Below are 18,687 nucleotides of genomic sequence, written 5' to 3'. Positions count from 1 at the left end.
AATTTTTAACATTATTTTTGTAAAGTCCATTGGAATATATTTTTTCTCCATGTTTATCATTACAATGCTTGAACACATTAACAGAGTAATCAGACAGGAAACTAGATTGATAGCTACTTTTTTGTGGTGTTAAAATTTTGTATCTTGTAATTTAATTCCAGCGTACTGTTTGCTTTGCACATTCTTTTTACAGCAAAACCCTCACATTTTGCAAATAGAGACAAGCTGATGAAGCTTTGGTTCTCTGAAAATTTTTTATTTTAACTTTCTTCTTGCAAAGATGCCAAGCCATATAAACTGATACTACAGCTTTTTCAAATTTATGACCAGTCATAGGAAGAGTGGTTGTCAAAAATCTGGAATTTCATTTCCTCAAATTCCTAATCTTGTAATTCAAATATTATCTTTTCTTCAAATTTAAGGATACAGTCCTACTACCACTGCTGGAGGCTGAAATGCCATACCAGGGCACTAACTTGCTATAACACTACATTAATACAACTCCCCTGACTCCTCTTCATGCCATTCCCTCAGGTCCTGTCACTGGTTGCCAGAGAGAAGAGACTGGTGCCAGCTCTTGTTCTTAACTCTCTCTTTGCTACATTAACTGTACTGCATTGAACAAAACTACATTGCTGTAATGGCTTCTGTACTAAATTGAGTTTGGAATAACGCCAGTCGTTATTCAAAGAGATTATAGAGATTGAAAAGATTCACAGTTTTCTGGAAACTCACCTTTCAGCCAAAAAGCATTCAATCCTGATTGACTCCCAAAGGACTTATATGCAAGGACCCTGCAAAAGTGCTCTCCAGAAGTGAATTTACAAGTTAAACAATAGGCATGGCTAGGAACTGCCAACTTATGGGTAGTTATGGCCTCTTCTTTCTGAAAAATCTTGTCCTCTGACTGTACACAAAAGCTCAGAAGGCTCAACTTCAAATTCATGTATCCCTTTTTCAAGACAAAACATTTCACCATGGCACTGTAGTTCAACAACGAAAGTTTAAGACATTATGGTTACAGGTTTCTGTCACACTTCCTCTTAGAAATCGTCATGCCTGTAGCAAATACAGCTGAGAAAGATGCATTTCAGCAGTTCAAGTTCCAGGCTAGTACCCCTTCTTAAAGCCCTGTTGCAGATGTGTTTGCAAATTTATGGGCACGTGTACATTTCCTTGTTCCATCTTGGCTGTGCAATGGAAACATGTAGCAGAGAGATCAGGAAAACCACTGGAAATGGCAGAACCGTAAACCACTGCCCCTCAATCTGTTGAGGAATACCTTCAGTGCAGGTAGCTCAGCGTGTAGCTGCAGTGCAGCTGCAGATTGAGCTCTGGGGGGCAGGAGCTCCAGAGAAGCAAGAGACTGTGAATTGGTGGCAACCCTTTGCACAACAATGGAGGCAAAGGGCCTGTGGCATTGGCCACGTGATCGGGACACTCAGAGACATGGCAGGAGCCAACAACTCAGCTGGAACACCTCAGACTATAGTGTGCATAGAATGGGAGGGTGTAAAAGGCCAGGGCTTCCTTTATTCAGGATCCTTCCTCCCTCCAAGGCACCAACCTCAGCTCTGATTCTGTTGCTGCACTGTGATTTTATTATTTTAAGGATCCAGATTTTGGAGACTCTGCTATGGGAAGCCTGGGGTCAAACCAGTAAGGAAACGTGGTCTGACTGTGAGAGTGTGGGGAGGGTAGGGAGTCAAGGGGATCACCCATCGTTTGCTGGAGCCGCGAGTGTAAAGCAGCTTCAGTACCAGCTTTGGTGGTGCGAGTGTGACTGCCAGAGTGGTTCCTAGGCAGTCACACAGGAAAGTTTCCTTAGCCCATCCACCAAGCACACCTGACAAGACTCTTACAACAGCTGTGTCACAAATACTGTTTCACAACATATGTGCACAGAGAAACCTATTGCCCAGCCTGGTCCATATATGACAGACAGAAGTTTTATCCATATTTAGCTTAATTTCCAAGAAAACAAATAAAAATTATGTTTTTCACACCTTCAGTTCAGGAAGAATGGGACCTTTCTTTGCCTCAGAGTAAGAACATGATTCTCCACTACCAGCTTAGTAGGTGACTGGTACTTCTGCCGAGAAGTCTACACATGCTCTTCTATGGGCACAGCCATGGGTCTCTCTCCTAGACCTGACCCATGCCTCTTGGCACAGACCACCTGCTGCTCAGTTCTGCCTTGGGCTGTACAAAGAACACACTGTTCTAGCTCATGTCAAAGCAGGCCGTGTGTTTTTCTCCCCCGTGCCTGAGGCAGAAATGAAGGGTGGATGGGGAACTTGTAGTTTTGACCTGAAGCTCACCCAGGATAACCCATGTGCTTCAGCTTCACCTAAAAGCAGAGCCAACAGGCACCCTTAGGTTTCTTGGCACTCTTGAACCTCAATGCGCGTTATCAAACAACTCCAAACCTCTTGGGCTTTGGTCAGGCACAGCCCTAGCTCAGAGGCGGGACACGAGATGTGATAAGGGACGAGCAGCGAGCATTGCAGGTCACTGATAAAGCAGCCTGGCGGATTGCAGGCGGGCTTTCGAAGGTGTCACAGAGCCTGCAGGGCCACGTAGCCTGCAACTCCTGTGGCGGGAAGCTGCGAGAGGGAAGAGAGGGAGGAAGGAAGGGGGGTTGGGCCGGCGGCTCCCGCCACCGCCCTTCGGCGCTCCACAGCGCCCCCTAGCGGCAGCGGCCGCAGCGCGCCCCGGCGCTTAATGCGCCTACCCTTGCACGGCTGCGCGCCAAGGGGCGGGGCCACTGCTCATTTAAATACCACGGAGGCTTATTTGCATGGCACTAAGATGGCCGGCCCTGCGATTGGCCGGTTCCGGAGCAGCCCCCCACTGCCGGCCCCTGTGCCCACGGAGGGGGCGGGGCCAAATGAGCGAGGGGAGGAGACACAGGGTTCATTTGCATAGCGGCCCGGCGTGTGCGACGGGGGGAGGTGGTGTTTGTGCCTGGAGCGCGTTGCGAGTTTGAATCCACAGCGGCGGCGGCAGCAGCAGCGGCGGCAGCGGCTGCTCGGGCTGGAGCTGCCGCGGGACGTGAGGGTGCAGGTACGGCAGGGCGCGCTCGGGGCGCGGGGGCCGGGCGGGCAGGGCAGCGCACGGCACGGCACAGCGGCGGCCGTGCTCGCTGCTCCGCGCGGCGGCGGCGGCGGCGGCTGCAGCGGCTGCAGCAACAGTGCGCATGCGCCGGAAAGCTGCAGCGCTGTACGCGCGCATGCATGGGAGCACGTGACCCGGCTCCAGTGCAGCGGCGGTGGCGCGCGTGCGCGTCCCCGTTGCTTTCGCGCGTTGGCGGCGGCGGTGGCGGCGCGGGCACAGGTGGGTCTGACGGGGGCGCGCACCGGGAGCAGCGGGCACCCGCATGGGCGCGACCCGCCTCACGCGGCCTGGGCGAGGCGAGGCGAGGTGAGGGCGAGTGTTTGGGTGGGACAGGGGCGCGTCCGGCGCCTCGAGAGCGTTTCCTTGCTCCCTGCCGGAAATGGGCTGGCCTGGCCTGGGTGGTTGGTGCTGGGCGCCGCCGGGAAGGGCCGCACCGGCACGGCGGGCGTGGGCCATCGCAGCGCATGGACTGTGGACGCAACGAGGGGAAAGTACTGGTGGTGTTTTTACACTGGCAGGCACTAGGGCACAATTTTTGTACTTTATGGATATGCTTGTTTCTTGGAAACCAAACAGTTTTTACATGGGAACCCAGAAGGTTGAGTTGTGCTTACTCGTGTGGTGTCACCAGTAAACAAGGCCCAAGCGCCTCCTCGAGGTGTCATGGCCGCCCACATCAAAACATGGCAAAAGAGTTTAAGCCATGTGCTAAGTAAAGAAGGTACATTCGAACCTCTTCTCTTTCTTAAGGTTAAATATTTTAAATACCCAAATTTTTCTCAGTTAAGTCCTTTTTTCTTTAATTCTGAGGCCTGGTGTTGCTCTGCCCTGGAGTAGTTTGTTCTTCTAGCAAATCCATGTTTCTGGATTTCGCAGTCGTTGGCAGATATTCAGTGGAAATGCTGATAGTAAGATATTTTGTTACTTAACAGTAATCTTGAAATCATTCTAAGTAGTGTTGCATGACTAGATAGACTTAGTAGAAAAGTTGGATGGAAATGTTGATGGAAAAGTACCTGCTTAAAATAAAGGGGTGAACAGCTCTGCTATTCTAGGAAGCAGTCAGTGAGCTTAAAAATGCAGGCATCAGTCACAGAAAAACATCACTTACGCCTCTAGATATTTGCTATGCTAACCAGTGGAAGTAAGAGCATGTTAATGGATATGTTTGCTTAATATCCCAAACTATACAAGAAAATGCAGCATTATTATAAACAGGGTTATTAGAACTTAATTCTGCAAGATGAGAATATTTTATAAGCATACTATTTGTCTCTCTTTTGCAAGTTAAAATATATGCTTGCACTTGTTACAGTTCATAATAGGTTCATATTTTCAAAAGCAGAAGAGTGAAGAATGTTCTTAATTTCTGCTTAAGTGTGGAATGAAAAATTTAAATATAAAATCTCTACACACTCATCAGCTATCAATATAAAAAATAAATGGTGTTCTAATTAGGTGCTATTTTTTGCAGTCCTACAGGAAGGTATGAAGGAGAGTGTTGCTGCAGATACTAAGAATTTCTTGGAAGAGAAGAAACCAAACACAAAAACCACTGCTGTTTGATACGTGATCCTGGGCAGGTAATTTCTCAGTTTCAGATCTATGAAATGGGGCTAATGATTGTTGTCAGGCCAATTGTAAAATAAATTTGTTAATAATTTGAGGATTTATGCAATTCATGAATCCTGGTAACTGCACCCACTAGTTATTCTTGACATATAGCAATTATTATTTTCTATGCTTCAGAACTACCAAATTAAATTTCCATGTGTGTATAATTGAGGGAGCATTATATTAATAATATTGGATTCTTGTTACATTTTTAGTTTGGAGAACTTAGTGCATTCCTTGAGTAAACCATGTTTTTATCAGTTGCAACCTTTCTACCAACTGTAGTAGTGCTGAGCTGATGCTTTCTGTGATAATATGGAACAGTGTTGTATTTTGTTGTATGAAATAATATACCGAAAGTGTTTTGGATGTTGTGTAGACTTAAAACTAATCACAGTACCATTTGTTTCTAAAATGATTCAACAATAATTATATGCATCAATTTAATTTGTTATTTTGATGACTTTTTTGTGAAACCATTTATCTTCTACCCCATTTGAAGTCTGTTTTCAAGAAGATGCTGATTCTAATAGATATACACATCTTTTTTGCCACGTTTCCTGTACCTTTATAAGCTGTAGCTTGTCTTACTGTGTTCGTTTCAAAACTTAGAAAACCAACATTAACTATGGTGTGTGAATTTCCCTATAAAAGCTCCTTTAGTAATCCTTCCCCTGGGGACAAGAACACATAAGCATATGCTTTCCTACCATCACGGAAGGTGATTTTGCCAGCCAAGCAACAGCCTGAACAGCTTAATAAAAGCTATTAGTTAATAAAGTTTAAATACTGATTTACTGAATTCGGTGCAAACAGAAATGTTTAACGTGTTCAGTGAATTCTAAAATACTGATTTGTTGCTAGTAATTAGATTTTCATTTTCCTTGTATTTGCGTGTGTTTCTTGTGACAAACTTTAAAAAGTTTTCACCATGAAATGGAGCTGACTAAGCCAAGTACTGTATTTTGGTTTCAAAATAAGGCAAAAATAATTTAGTTTTCACTATTTCGATGTTTCAATGATGTAAGTATTTATTAGGTTTATCTTAGCTTAATTGTCAGAAACTATGCGTATGGCAAAAACATTAAGTTCATTCATGGGATATAAGCAGTAAGGCCAAAAGATCCTTTAAACCAGTATGTTTTTACAGTAGTTTGCATGCTAGTGCTTTTTTCTTTCTTATTTATTCTACTTGATGGGTTTTTTGTATTATGGGTTGTTGATGGGTTTTTTTGTATTATGGGTTAGTTCCATCTTTACATGATGGATTTTATTTTGGGAGTTACAGCAATGACGCATGTTCATTGCAGTTTTCGTAAGGGGTAATAAATGATGAAAATAAGTTGTAAGTTACAAAATTGTTAAGATATGTGAGTATGGGGAGCTGGGATTTTTTTCTCCTCCTTGATGATTTTATTTAATGCTGCTCTTAAATGCAATGAAATCTAATGTTATTTTTGCAGAACATAACTCATTGGTCTCCTTGGTTTTCTCTAGTACCTGACGTTACTCTGAGAAATTGATCTATTCACACAAAATAAGTGGGGGTTTGTAAACTGGTTAGCATAAATGCTGTTTTCATGATGTATCCTTGTAGTCCTGGTGTTTCAGCTCTACTCACTGTGCTGTGTGGACTGCATGAAAAAGTTCTTCTAGTTCTACTGTACTGTAAGAAGCTGTTTATCAAGCAGCAGTGACTTATCCAAATACAGGATGGGGAGTAAGATAGGGCTGTTGTGTGTCAAGTTTTTTTGAGTTGGTTTTTTTGTTTGTTTTGGTTGGTTTTTTTTTTTTTTGACAGTTCATTAAAAGCAGAAAGTTACATTGTTTTTTTAAATTTTTTTTTTGTCAAGTTAGCTGTAGAATGTCTTAATCAGTGAATATGGTTTAGATATGAATTGTGTAATACCTAATTTCAAAATTTCTCTACTTTGGCCTTGGTTTAGATACTAAAGCCTATTGGATGATACCAAAGAAAGTAACTTAAAATATTTTTAATACTTGGGTTAGGAGGATCTGGAACATAGTTTGTGTCCACTTTTGACTTCTGGTTATCCTGTTACGAGAATAATTTCACATGGCATTGTGGGAGTCTTAGTTTTTGTTTACCTGAAAAGCTTTTGTGTATTGCTGGTAGTGTTTTTAGATGTTTTCCATTTTTTGTTCATGTTCAGCTTTTTCTAATTTTTTTTGTATTTTTATAGTAATAGTAATGAAATTTCTGATTTCATATGTACAGTGTGTAAGTTTTGAAAATATCTAATTGAAGTGCAGTATTAGTCTACAGATTAGACTATAAGAGTGAGTGTCATCGGTTGTAGATACAAAGTACTGATATTAGTTATCTAAATACTGGATCTTCAGAATGCATTATTATTTTTTTACTGTGGTGAACAGTGGAAGTGTGATCCAGAAAGGGGAGTCTGTTTTGTTAGTTTGGAGGGGGATTTTTTTTTGCCTTAAATTGCATATTCTGGTTTTAATGAATGCTCTAGTTCTTAGCACTGTTCTTGCTTGGCTGTCTTTTGGAAATACATACAGGCCAAAAAGCGTTCCAAAGAAAGTAGATTTCTCAGTTGCACGTGACTTCTAGATAGCTTTGTATTTCATGCTTTCACTTGGTGTTGTATTACATAGCGTTAAAAAAGGCAAAATGCTTTAAGTGCACAATGAATCATAATCACAGAATGATTTGGGTTGCAAGGGACCTTAAAATTCATCTGCTCCCAGCTGCCCTGCAATGTGCAGGGAGACCTTCCACTAGACCTGGTTGCTCAGAGCCCCATCCAGCCTGACCTCGAAAACTTAACACGGGTGAAGCATTCCCAATTTAACCACCTCACAGTACAGTGCCTCACCACTCTCACACAAAAGGATTTTTTTCCTAATATCTAATATAAACCTACTGGATTTCAGTTTGAATCCATTACTTTTTGTTCTATAACTACATGACCTTGTAAAAAGTTTCTTTTGAGCTCTTTTGTACTCCTTTTATAAGCACTGGAAGGTCCCTTAAGGTATTTACAGAGCCTTTTCTTTTCCAGACTGAACAACCCCACTTCTCTCAGTATTTTTTCCTGGGAGAGGTGATCCATCTCTCTAATCATCTTGGTTGCCTACCTTTGGACTCACTGGTTCATGTCCTTTTTGTGCTGAGGACTCCAGAGCAGTGCAGGTGGGGTTTCAGCAGAGCAGAGGGGCAGCATCCCTTTCCTCACTGTGCTGTCCACGCTGTTCTGGATGTAGCCCAGGATACAATTGGCTTTCTGGGCTGCAAGTGCACATTGCTGGGTCATGTCCAGCCCTGATCCACCTGCACCCCCCAAGACCTTCTCAGCAGGGCTGTTCACCATCTGTTTATCCCCCCAGCCTGTACAATACCAGAGGCTGTGCTTACATGCAACTTCAGCATTTCGTGCAGGCCTAAGTTTCAGGCTTGCATAAAACTTTAAAATATTTGTGTGGATAAGGTTATTAAAGTAACACTTAAAAATTCTGCTAGGAGGACAGATGAGTCTAATGAGTTTATTTTTCTGGTTAAGAAGAAAAATTCCAATACAGATACGTGGCAAAAATTTCAAATTGTGCCACAGCCCAAAAAATTTTAAAAGAAAGCTGCTCATCTCTAGCACAGTAGTCCAGTTTTATGTGAACATTGACTGATAGTTGTTTTTAGTAGTTCTTGGAAGAGTTGTTAGTTTTCCGTAAATATAAAGCATAGTAAGCATCAAATATAATTTTTAATAATTAATAATTATTAATAGTTAATACCTCCAAATTTTGTGAAAACAAACAGCTGGAGTGAGGAGAAGCTACCAGTGTTGGTAGTGAGGGAGGTTTGAAATTAAGTGGTGTTTTGGGGGAATAACTTGCTGTCAGTCATTACATAGGCCAGTGTCCACTGTTCACTTGCTTGGTGTAGTAACCAGTGATAACCCGAGTAAGAAATAGCAAGACAATATTTATAATTTGTAAGAAATGTGGATTCCCTAGTTCCATTGCTCACTCCTTATCTTGCTTAGTACTGCTGGTGTATATCTTTTTATTGGCCTGTACATTTAACAGCCGGTCTGCCCTCCCCTTTCCATCCCTCCCCCCATCTTTCAGGTTTTTTTCTGGAAGTAAAGACTCCCTTGCAGGTGTAGCTGAGAGCATGGTACTAACTATACCATGCTAAATAACTGCCTGATTTTCAGTTGTAGGTCAGTTTGCATCCCATCATACTAGAAGAATTCACAACATTGTGTAAATGTATGTATGTTGTATAAATACCTTTTATGTTTTTCTGGGAAAACTTATGTTTTGGAAAGTAAACTATGCCTTTTGTTATATTTTGAGCTGTACTTGTTACAAATTATTTTAAAACTATACATAGGAATTACTAGCACTTAGTTCTTTCATGAACCAACGTCAAATCATTTGAGAACTTAGGGAATTAGGTGGCTGAGTGCAAAGTACTTTTTTAAAATGTATTTTAAGAAATATTTAGCTAACTAATAGAGGTACTTTTGCTGTGGGTAAGGTGAATTTTTGTAATACGAGAAAAATGTTTTCCTCTTCTAGGTGTGGTTTCTGAAAAGGCTTTCAAGTAAACTCCCATAGTCAATGCACAGATTTTATTATATGGCTGTGGATACGGGAGACAAAATAAATACACAGATTATTTTAACAACTGTCATTTTGTGTTGTCTCAAGCATTATCTGCAATTTCATGGTACTGTAAACAAATGTAATGGTAAAAAAACCGCCAAACAATTTCCTGAACAAAACCACATCCCTCATGTCTCCTTCCTCAAAAGAAAAATGCCAACCAAACAATCCAAAAGCTGCCATTTTACTTCTTAGCTTTACCTCCAACATGCTGCAGTTTCCATAAGGTCCTTTTTAAAACAAGTTGCATTCAAATTTTTTGTTTCTTTCAGAAATGGGTTAAACATATTAATATAAATGCCTGTTAACTTCAGTCAATGCACTGAAAATTTCCTGCTTTGGTCCTACCATCAAGAAGCTTGGAAAAATGAGGTGTCCTTAAATGTTGTGCAGACTTTTGTTTTCTGAATTTCAGTGCTCCTTGTCTCATGATTATGAGCTCTTTTTTTCCCCCAGCAGTTTAGGTAGTGTTTATATGTGATGTCCCAAGTGAGAGCCAAGGTGTTTCTTGAAATCAGTCTTCTGGCCTGTGCAAAAATAGGAATAAAAAAGGGTTTCAGTGGTAGTATTTAGAGGCGGCAGTTGAATTGTGTACAAATAGTTTCTCCTGAATTTCATCAACATAAGATCTGTTTTTTCAACTTAATGTTAACTAACATATAAAACAGCACATAACAAAACAAAAAAATCAATAACGGAAGAGGGTAAATGAGAAAAGGGGATAGGATGTGGTTTGGACACAAGGATTTGTGGATGAGACATAGGTAAGTGGTTTCTAAGCATTTAATTTGAGCAAAAGAAACTATTCATGCTTTGGTTGTTCTCTCCTGCCCTTGTTATGTTTAAATGCTTAAAATCTTGTCTGAATGGGCAGAAATTTCTGCCTGCCCTTGATTCTTCAGGAAGGAGCCCTGGTATGAACTGTGGCTCTGTGTAATGGTATTTAAGAGGTGTGTGCAAAGGTGATGTTACTTACACAGGGCAATACCTGGAGAAACAACAGGATGCCATTCTCTTGCGGTTCTTGTTTGATGTCCATGAGAAATTGGGAAAATGGAAGCCTTGCTTTAATTTATGGCTCCAGTAATTGAATTTACTGAGATGATATTGGAATGTTTTGGCATATTATCAAAAGAGGGCAGGATTAAAGATTATTTGGTGTTCTTATCATAACATGTTAAGTTTAACTTCCATTCTCCAGTCTTATAAAAATGCCTTATTTTTTTGGGGTTTTGACAAGAGAGTCTGTATAAATGCCATGTTAGATAGCAATGAAAAAACTGTAGTCCCATGCAAGTATAGAATTACACATTAGTGTGGGTGCAGCCTAACATTTCTAGGGCTAAAGCAGTTTGAGGACTTACTCTATTCCTAAGCCTGTGTTTATTTAAACAACAGGTTTTATTTTAAAATTAGTTTGAATAGTAACTTTTAACACACTAAACACGCTTTTGTGTGTCAATGGAGGTCTATTGAACTGGACATTTAAGTTAATGCATGTGATTTCTTACTATTCTGTAAGATTTTTTGCATCCATGTGTCTGTATTAATGTATTAGGGCCTCTGCATGTTCCTGAAGCTTTCTGACAAAGCAAGACATTTGTAGCAACAGGACTGTGACATGGATTCTGTTTTCTCTGGCTCAGGGAAAGTGTTCTGTGAAATTTTTTTGGAAACTTGTTGGTTTTGCCTGTTCAAACCTATTTAAGTCATTGTCATCCACATGTCACGCTCCAAGACTCAGCGTTACATGAAACGCAGTGTTGTACAAGCACAACTTTTGGATTCTGGGTTAGAATGTCCCTATGTTTTTGGTGATATTCTTGAAATAGTGAAACTTGAAGTCAGAATTCACATTTTGATATACAAATTTTGTAGACATACTAAACACAGAATTCTATTTAAAACATTGTTACTGGGGAAATCAAAGTAGATGTATATTTGTTATACAAATGGAATATTTAAGTTTGAATTTTGGAATCTTACAAGTTATTGTAAATTTCCAGAAGCTAATGGTGTGATATATATGGTGCTCAGAGTAAGCAACGTGGGGTATATAATCAGATAATAAATTTTTTTTTTATTATTTGGTTGTAGACTTGATTTTTAGTTTAGTACAAGGTGTTGGTAAAGAAAAGCTTCATTGTAACAGATTGGAGAACAAATGTATTACAGCTAATTTGAAACAATGTTCACAAGTTTGTTTTTTGAGAAATATGTCTTTTGAATCTCAAGTATATTTTCATTTAGTTTTCTAAATATGTGCCATACTATCAGAAACAATCAGTGGAGCTGTCTCATAGGTGGCATGTGCCCTTTCTTGTACTGCAGGTCATGGTAATACAAGGACAAAAAGAAGAGCCAGATGATGTGTTTCACCATTTTTTTAAGTTAGAAATACTGGCTGTAGTGCTGATGAGTGCATCAGACATCTACTGCTGGCATGGTTAATCAATCCTGAAATAACTAGCTACAGCTGGCAACAGACATGCCCAGTTACATAAGTCTAGACCTTTTCATAATTGGAGTGGTTGGAGGGCATGTTCTTCTATTTTTTTGGGGGGAGCGACTTACTATGCTGAGCTAATTTTGGATCACAAATATTTTTTGTTAAAAGGCTAGGTATAATTCAACACTGATTTTCTTTGGAATTGCCCCATGGACTCATTTGCAAGTATTTTGTTTTAAAATAGACAAATTTTGGAGTATGTAGAAGAGAAGTGAGGCAGATACAGAGGAGCTCCCTCCAGAACTCATCCAGTGTTGCCTCTGTGAGAGTGTGTGATTGGTTATTATTTGTTACATTATTATAATTAATATTATTATTTTCATTACCATTAACAGATAGTAGAGCGAAACCTATATAGGATTTGTGTTAAACTTGTGTCTTTGGTTAACAACCCATTCTCCCCACCATAGGTTTTCAAACCAGTTCTTCAGGAACTGCTCTGTTATGAAATTCCATCAAAATTCCTTAAGTGATTCCAGATACAGGTCTTCTTTGAAAAACTTGGACAACAAGCTGCATTGCAGTCATAAGGAGTTAGATACTTGATTTCTCTAAGCAGTGAAGTTCTGGAACGTTCTTGGGATTTTTGCTAGCTTTCTCATAAAGTAAACATCCTTTTTTTCCTCCCCAAATAAAACTTTTATTGGGCAACTAATATTGCAGACTATTTTGAAGTAGATGGAGCAGTACAAAGCTATAGATTAATTTCTTAAGTTGGTTGTTTTGGTTTGGTTTTGGTTTCTTTTTTTTAAGAAGCATTGAAGTGAGCCTGCTCTTGAAAACTATTCTCTAATGTTTGTCAGCTCTGTGCGTGATCCGGCTCTGTATCCGTGACTGTTGATGTGTGACATGAATTCGTGAATTCTGAACTGCCTTGCAGTTGTGAGAGATTTGAAGTATGTGACACAAATCCTGGATCACAGGCCTAGAAGGGCTGCCTCTTGCTCGTTTTTGGTTTAGTTTGATTTTCCCTTCACCAGTGGTGCTAGGAAGCTGCAGTGCTGCAGCTGTGCATTAACCACTTCCTGCCTGTCAAAGAAACCACTCCTCTGCTTGCAGGTACCCACCCTTTCCACCTCTGCAGTTTGATGCAGTGTGGTAAAGATAGAGGTGTTTTGCTGTGTAAATGTTTTACCTCCTGCTGAGTTCTCACTGATTGGCCTGAGTGAATGCTGCAGCCATCTTAGTCTTATTTTCAGTACAGCTGAGAGAGCAGTTTCAGAATGGCTGAAAAAGTGCTCTTCAGTGTAGCAGTTCAGCTTGACTGGGTGCAAATGAACAGAACTGTTACCATCACGTGCTCCGGACCTTAGAGGTGAGCACCAGCTCTACTCTGCTGCGAAGCAATTTAAAACCTTGGTTAGGCATAGTTAAAAGTAATTCTAAGCTATATAAAATACATTGCAATGTTGTTGTCTTCTTTTTTTATTTTTAGGTCAATTGTAGTGGGTTCTGGTTTTTTGCTGATTTGTTTGTGGTTTGGTTTTTAGAGTTCAGTTTTCAGCGGGTTTTTTGTTTGTTTGTTGGTATTTGGGATTTTTTTTTTGTTTGGTTGGTTTTTTTTTGGTTTTCTCTTTGCTTTCACACTGAATTAATTAACAGACCTCTATCTTGTCTTAGTTACAGGATAGATTAGATGGGACAAGTCAAATATCATATTTGTCTTACTAATGCAATTATATTTTTTGGCTTACCTTCTTAGCAGGCCAGAAGAGCACTCATTCTGTGTTGTCCCTTTCTTGAATGCTTTCCTCATACTTTAACTGAAAAATGAAATAAACTCTTTATGAACTTCATTACATTTTTGAAACCAAGCAATTAGATTTACAATGTTTTCAATGTGTAACTTGTCTAGTGGTAGATAATTACAATGCCTGTATGAATACATTAGAAAAACAGTGATTACATAAATGTTAACTGTTCTGTGGGTAGCACTTATTTGCTATTCAAGAATAAGACTACAGATTTTATGGAATTACTACAAATGAGAAGATGGAAGTTTTGAAGTTTATTGTTCTTTCTTTTGTATAACTTAATTGAAATCTGAGTTTCAAAGTGTTAGTGGTTTCACATGGCCTCATGTATTTTGCTGTTGGTACTGGTTGGTGATTTAGCTGTCATCCTTAAAAGTCATTAGAAGGTACTGTTTCTGGGGAGATGAAGGTAGGAGAAAAGTAATGCTCAACTTTTTTTCACTGGGGAGTTGGACAACAGAAGAGAAGAAAAAAGGCATTTTTGTTCATGACTATATAATTTCCTTTTTCTGTGTCTTATACCTAGTTCAGGTCTTCATGGGTTCTCTAAGCTGCACATAAGTTAAACCAAGAGTAAGTAAACAGGAAGCTTCTTGAAGTTCTCCAGAAATATCAGGAGCAACAGATGAGCTTGGTGGCTCACAGTATTTTCCTGGCTGAAGCTGAACTTAGTGCTAGGGCTGTGAAAGCTAGTCTAAATGCTGACAAGTTTAGTCCTTCCTCAGAATTTTTGCATGTTAATTTGGTGCTTTCAGTATAATCTCTAACAAAGCACTTAGTGGTTAAATTAGTATTAAATATCTCTTCTCATATATTATCTTACACAGTTAATGACAATGCAGTGTTTATGAAGACACTGAATATTCTGTGCAGACTTTGAATGTCACATTCTCAGGAGACGTTGTTTATCCATGTTTATTCTGTTCATTTGATAAAAAGAAATAAAGTCAGTAAAATCTAGAATTTTTAAGGTGAGAGGATTTGGTGACTTTAGTTAACAGTAATTTTCTAAGTAATTGGCCATAGAATTTTTCTGCTTTAGGATAAGAGGTAAGAGTAATGCAAGTATGTGGTTAGAGGTGATGAAAAGTAGGTAGGTAGTTTTTTTATTGCTAGTGGAACTTTGTTTGGTGAATTTGATTTACAGCAGATTTTAATTCATAATGGCTTCTTTTGATTGGGTAAGATAGTTAAGATCCAGGGAACATTTGAGTCATTTGAAATGTCTGAAAATTCAAACCACAAATCCTAATTAAACACATTTATCTTGAAAAAATTCGACAATTTACACCATATATTTACCTCATCTACTGAATGTAGATTAATAATGCAGCACAACAATAATATTTTTGGTTTTCTGCAAGATATACTGAGTTATCCTTACCCCAGTCTTAAAAATGATTACTGACATTTGTGTGTTTAGTCAGTTATTGTTCATTAGTTCCAGATGTTAGTAACTTACATTGTTCACGGGAAGTAGAAACATTTCATTCTTCGAGATGACCAAACTCCTCCTTCATAATCTCTGAAGGGGATGAAATTTTATATCTAAAACATACTTTACCATACACATCCTGTGGTGGTTTGTTGGTTTTTTGGGGGTTGGGTTTTTTTAAAGAGAACGGCAGGCATATAAATATTGCCCAGTGCTCTTTGTTTTGTTAAGATTTCTCTGTTAAACTGTGCTTTAATGAAAGACTGAAAAGTAGAATACTTTGGACAATCATTAGAAGGAGTGTTTTTCATATGTATTGCATTTGAATAAAATACTGTATTTTCAGACCATATCTTCTATATAGTCTTTTTAGTGATGGGTTTTTTGCCCACGTGTTTTTTTCTGTGAGCTGAGTAAGCTTATTCCCATTTTGCAGAAAATGTATGGAGTGATTGCCAGAGCTCAGAGAAAAATTCTTGTCTCTGTGTTTCCCATTCCCTTTAGTTTTTGTTTTCCTTTGCCTTTTAACAGGCCATTTTGAACACGGATCCATTTTTGGAAGTGCTGTACAAAATGTGACTGGCCTAGCAGGGAGCTGTAGTGTTTTGTTCCATGAACTGCATGGGTAGTGTGGTTTGGTTTGGGGTTTTGTTGGTTGGTTTTCTTTTTTCTTTCCTAAAGTAGGTGTTAGAATGCTAAAAGTATGGTAGGTTTTGCATATAGGGTACGTTCCCGTTTTCAAAAATCCAAGCACATTGTAATGCTTTTTTTATGATTGTACTAGTAGCTGAAAGTATAATCTCTTCTCTCTTCACTCCCATGGTGCTAATAATTTGGGTCTTACTAATCAAAAAGAAAATGAAAACCATCAATTTATGTCAAAAACCACCAAAAGTCAAAGAAACAGGGTACTTTCGTGGATGCTAAAACACCCCCCTCCCCCCACCACCTTTATTAAATACCTAAATTAGATGTTCATGCTTTGAATTAGAAATAGATGTGTGTAATGAAGTAATGACTTCAGCTGAATTGATTGCTATACAGTTTTAATGCAAGATTCGTTGTCAGACTGAGGTCAGTATAGTTGTGTCTGTGTATTCTAGAAAAAATAGCTTTGTACTGCTGATAGTCTATCCTTCAAGGTTACCTATTAGGAGTTAGATAAATTTCTCTTAGGGTAGTAGTCTCAAATCTACTTGATTTTTTCCAAGAGAAATACAATTTCGAAAAGAAAACCAGTAGTTCACTCTGAAAAAATGTATAGATTCCCTTTTTTTGTGTTTTACTTGCAAAGGCTGTACTTATTTAAAAGAAGAGTTTTCCTGTAACGACTTTATTTTTTCATTTATGCACTAACTTATTTGGATAGTTTTTCACAACTAAATCATAGTTGCTTGGAACCATTCTAACATGGCTTGATTATTTTTTATGGTCCTCCTAAAGTTCTGAATTGTCTCGATTTGCACAGCTGCATCTTCTATTTTGATAGAAATTTGGGAGCAAATGATTTCAGGCAGGATTTGCAATGGACTGGAACAGACTGCTGAATGAATTCAATGCTGTTTAGTATATGGAAATCATTTTAAAATAGCTGACTTGTTTGGTTCTTTAAGTGGAAGTAAATGGTTACCAAGTTCTTAGAACTGTCTGCAATCTTAAGTACTTAATCATGTTATGACTGCTATTAAACAGTTGAATTGGACCTTTATTATTTAGCTGTAAAATTTGGTAGATTTTTTTTAAGCATGTACTGTCTTTGAAGGAATTATGAGTAAGCCAAATTATTTACCATCTTCCATCATCTTGATTTTCAGATTGAGATCAGTCAGCTGTTTAGTAAATAACAAAATTCTGCATGTAAATTTAAGTGAGCAAAATGTAGGAGTTTTGAAGTTGAGGAAAATACTCATACTGAGAATTTTCCATTTCTAGAAGAAAGGGAGTGCAGCATATTAGACTGTTACAGCCTGGAACTTACCTGGTTTAGACACTTTTCTCACCCCTTTTCTACAACAGAAAAGCAGATAAAATTATTTTCAGTCCTCCCTCCCCCATTTCCTGCCCTTCCTGTTCTTTCTGCTGATACAGGCTTCTGCTGTAAAATATCTTCAAATACACCACAGCAGCTAAGATAATGATTTGATAGACGGTTTTCTGCTTCAGAAATGTACATCATTTTCTGTGTCTTTCAAACACTAATGTGAGAAAATTCTGGGAATTACTGAACTTTTCGCTGACTCTTAAGTGAATAGTAATTTGATCTGTTCTCGTTTAGAGAAGAAAAGTCGGGGAAAGGAATGTCTTGGACTAGTGTCAGAAGACTCAGGGCCTTTCATTTTCATTTGCTCTGTGGTGGGTGTTTTTTTGTTTGTTTAAGGTTTGTTGGTGTTTTGGTTTGGTTTGGGTTTTTTAGGTCAAGGTACTAGTGATAGATTTCATAATGGTTGGATTTATGGGGGGTTTTTTTCCCTTTTATTTTTTTAGACAAACTTTGTCAATTAAATGCATCAGTATTTTAAATTGGCTGGATTAGGGAAATCATTTTGTGTGACTTTTTTTCTCTACCTATTTTGAGAGAACCGAACCGATATTTTAAGATGTTGTCTTTGATTGGTACGTATTGAACCCATACAGTTAATAGTAGTTATTTTGAACACAGCTGGTCTTACTACTTTTGACTGCAACATCTGCTGTTTAAGGTCACTTCTCGTGGGGGCGCAGGAAGTCGTTTGCATGTTGGAGGAAGAGAACTGGCTCTGAGAATGTAATAGCTTTCTGGCGTTTCCACCGACACGGGCAAAACGTGCAGAAGGCAGGCAGACATTTTGTCTTTTTCTGTAGTGCCAGTCACCGGAGAATTATGATTGAGTACATTATGATTTGTTGTCTCAGAGTCATCTATTAAAAACAAACAAAACAAACTATAAAGCAAACCATGCTCCCCTCCCCCCCCCTCCCCCCGCCCGAGGCGGGGAGGGGGGGGAAGCCCAAGCTGGAAAGAAAAAAATTGCTGCCCAAACGCAGTACTTGGGAGGCTGCTGGAGGGTCCCGGTACATTATATGGGGTCGGTTGCCAGCCCTGTGTGCAGCAGAGGCTGCCGCTGGTCAGGGGCTCAGCCCCTCTGCCCTGCGCAACCGAGTTGGTGCGTTTCTAACTCCCAGATCAATGGCTCCTCCTCTCTGTGAAAACGTTTTGTGTTTGAAACTGAGCTTTGTCATAACCAGTGGTGTGAGAGGGAGGAAGGCGCAGCCAGGGGGTGCGGGTGACTCTGCCCGAACGTTCTGGAAGCGGGGTGGTGCTTCCCGCAGACTGCAGATGCAGCGCTCGCCCGCGGGGGCTGCCGGCAAGTTCAGGCATGGACTTTCCCATAGCGGACTGGAGCCTGGAACAGAAAATGCTCCAAGGCTCTAATTCTTACAGTATGTGTTTTAATGTGTTAAGAACCATACTATTATTCAGGTATTCGTGCATAACGCAATAGAGCTGGGGGGAGGGTAGGACTATGGCTATATTTGCGAAATCTAAGGGGTTTAATTTTTTGTTTTTTAAAGCAGCACTGGTGCCCTTTCTTTTTAAGAGCAGAAGCTGTTAATCCGGTGATTCATTC

At 39.5% G+C, this 18,687-nt stretch overlaps 1 protein-coding gene across 5 annotated transcripts in view; it reads left to right on the top strand.

Moving 5' to 3' along the window:
- The first annotated feature begins 2,959 nt into the window (after positions 1-2,959).
- The window catches only part of ATF7IP (activating transcription factor 7 interacting protein), an 82,745-nt gene continuing 67,017 nt past the window's right edge, over positions 2,960-18,687 (top strand). For 3 of the 5 annotated variants that reach the window (XM_066551110.1, XM_066551105.1, XM_066551108.1), the window contains exons 1-2: positions 2,960-3,066; positions 4,592-4,700. The gene's annotated coding sequence lies outside the window, so the exon portion shown is untranslated. Of the gene's footprint in view, positions 3,067-3,292; positions 3,337-3,406; positions 3,424-4,591; positions 4,701-18,687 lie in introns of those variants that run through there. The other 2 variants (XM_066551106.1, XM_066551107.1) reach the window with 2 other exon arrangements.

Source organism: Molothrus aeneus, chromosome 5 (assembly GCF_037042795.1).
Source record: "Molothrus aeneus isolate 106 chromosome 5, BPBGC_Maene_1.0, whole genome shotgun sequence".
Classification (NCBI taxonomy): Eukaryota; Metazoa; Chordata; class Aves; order Passeriformes; family Icteridae; genus Molothrus; species Molothrus aeneus.
Note: the sequence above shows the minus strand (reverse complement) of the source record. Positions and strands in the feature narration are given on the sequence as shown.